This window comes from Grammomys surdaster, unplaced genomic scaffold (assembly GCF_004785775.1).
Source record: "Grammomys surdaster isolate TR1022 unplaced genomic scaffold, NIH_TR_1.0 169, whole genome shotgun sequence".
NCBI classification, from domain to species: domain Eukaryota; kingdom Metazoa; phylum Chordata; class Mammalia; order Rodentia; family Muridae; genus Grammomys; species Grammomys surdaster.
Window position 1 is genome coordinate 395,439 of NW_021604617.1, and position 2,907 is coordinate 398,345.

At 42.3% G+C, this 2,907-nt stretch overlaps 1 pseudogene; it reads right to left on the reverse strand.

The window, feature by feature from the left end:
* LOC114620551 overlaps positions 1-2,907 on the reverse strand; it is a 44,607-nt pseudogene that overhangs the window by 17,041 nt on the left and 24,659 nt on the right.

A 2,907-nucleotide genomic window follows, 5' to 3' on the forward strand; every position in this document is an offset into this window, starting at 1 on the left:
CTTTCTCTCTCTTTCTTTTGGTCTTCCATGTGAAGTTGAGAACTCCTTTTTCTATATCTGTGAAGAACTGTGTTGGCATTTTGCTTGGAATTGCTTTGAATCTGTAGATTGCTTATTGTAAGATGTCCACTTTCTCCCTGTTAATACTACTGATCCTTGAACATGGGATATCTTTCCATTTTCTGAGGTCTCTTTCAATTTATTTCTCCAAGGACTTGAAGTTCTTGTCATCCATACTAACTAATGTTAATTAATTGCAAAAAATGACTTTTATAAATAAAGCTGGGTGTACACTAAAAAGCATGCCGATATTATATTGACATAGAAATTAGATCAATAATCAAATGTAGTTGTTCTGGATTCTATAAAAAAAAAATAGGAGGTCCAAAATCTTCATGTGAGGCATTGTTCTACATGAGGGTAGAATCCTTAGGATAGAAGTTTTTTCAATGTGAAAAAATTCAGCGTTAAAGAAGAATATTGTCTTTACATAGACAAGACAAGCAGCGTTAAAGAGAGCATGAAATAGGTCAGTGAAGGCCCTAAGAAAAATCAGAGAGAGAAAGAGACAGATGAAGGCTGGTACAAGAATTGGTTTTCAGCCTCTCCAAGGTTTTCAACCCTATTTCCTCCCATCTTGGGACCATTACTTGGGTTCTTTTTGCTTATTTCTGCTGGTCCCTGGCCTTCAAATAGGCAGAATAACTTTGTGATACAACAGATAAATAATTTGGTAGCAAGACCTATTCAGATACATTATCATAAGTTAGCTATGGAGGACTACGAGACTCAAGATGAGGTTGTTACTTTATACAGGGTGTTTCCAATACCCTCCTCCAACCAACCTAAAAGGGGGGACTTCTGCCCCTAGACCAAGCAGAGAGGGGCCACCCAGAACCCCCTCTGACAGGCAATCTGAATTCTTGCTTAGGCTGTGAGGCTAAGCACTGCAAGGGAATATAAATAAAAGATAACAATATTTCTCTGGGTTCCCTGAAGGACAAGCCTGACTGCATAGGAGTTGATGTCAAAAGTATCCCCTCTCCAGGAAAAAGACATCAGGATGGGTATGGCCCTCATGCCTCACTGAACAACGACAGGGGTACTGGAGCCATTACAAGGTCCCCTTGGAGTACTGGAGGTCAGGCCTCTATCCCTGCCTTTGCAAGATTAGAATTGCCACAGCCCTTCTATACTTAGAGAAGGGAGGAGATGTCAGGGGCAGCCCTGATTTCACACTGAAGGCCTAAAATCAGCCATAGGCCTAAAATTATCAATAGGCCTGTCATACATGTATAATAACACCAGGTCTTGGGTCTCAGTAGAAAAACCTTGAAACAGATGGCTATAAGCTAATGTAAACAGGCAGCTTTTGTGGAAATTTACAAGCCTGAGTAGTCATAGAGCTTGTAAATAGGTAGCCTTTGCAGACAATACCAACTTAGGTAAGGACAAGCAAGTAATAGGCAGAGTCATATTGACTTGTCCCCTGAACCTTCACCCAGCCAATACCCGGTTCTGAAAGATATCTGTATTCCCCCTGAACACCCACACTCCAGTGTCATTCCCTTCCCCACATCCTGCCTTTCTGTGTTTGTAACCCCTGTGTGGATGAATTACGATTTGAGAAAAAATAAATTATTTTTTTTAAAAAAAAGAAAAAAAAAGAAATTCTTAGGTAAATGGATGGAACTAGAAAATATCGTACTGAGTGAGGTAACCCAATCACACAAGGACACACATGGTATTCACTAACTGATTATTTGATATTATCCCAGAAGTTTGAAATACCGAAGATTCAACTCACAGACCACATGAATCTCATGAAGAAGGAAGACCAAGTGGGGGTGCTTCGGTCCTTCTTAGAAGGAGTAACAAACTACTCAAGGGAGCAAATATGAAGACAAATTGTGGGACAGAAACTGAAGGAGGGGCAGTCTAGAGACCATTCCACCTGTGGAGTCACCATTCCATGTGGAGTCACCAAAGGTAGATGCTGATGCTGATGTCTGGAAGTGCATGCTGACAGGAGCCTGATAGAGCTGTGTCCTTAGAGGTCTGCCAGAGTTTGACACATTCAGAGGCAGATGCTCACAGCTAATCTTTGAACTGATCAAGGGGTTCCCAATGGACAAGTTAGTGTGAATACAGAAGGAACTGAACAGTTTTGCATCCTCATGAGGAGAGCAGCAATACTGAACAACCAGAGCTCCCAGGGTCTAAACCACCAGCCTGGGAGAATGTAGGCAGGGAACCATGGCTCCAGCTGTATATGTATGGGAGGATGGCCCTGTTGGACATAGGTTGGAGAGGAGATCCTTGGCCCCATGAAGGCTGGATGACATGTGTGTGGGAATTCGAGGGTGCGGGTTGGGAGAGAGGGGTAGTTAGGGGCATATCCACAGAGAAGCAGGAAGAGGGGTGATGGGATAGGGTGTTCCTGGGTGGGGGGAGTGGGGTAAGGGGATAACATCTAAAATGTTCATAAAGTATCCAATAAAAAAATTGAAAAACAGAAAGCCATCTATCTACATATATAGCATAACTGAATTGTCAAATATTGATTACTCTTAGCTATTTGCTCTTTGAATAATATTGAAAACACTATTGTATTAATAATATCACTTCTAAGCAAGAATTGTTGCCTATTGCCCTTGAAACCTTGTAGCCGCCTGAGGCCACGAGTCTAACTGGTTCACCTGGAAAGAGGGCTGGGAACGAAAAGGGGATGGAGAGCGAGAAATGATGAAGGCAAGACAAAGTTCTCTGATCAAGGCTCGATGGTTTAATGCTAAACTTTCAATTTAAAGGGGAAGATCCCGCCCGAACCCTTCTTAGTTTCAGCCAGGAGAGATGGGTGGGGATAATCCATTCTTGGTCACAGGTCATGGCCGGAGATGTCTCAAG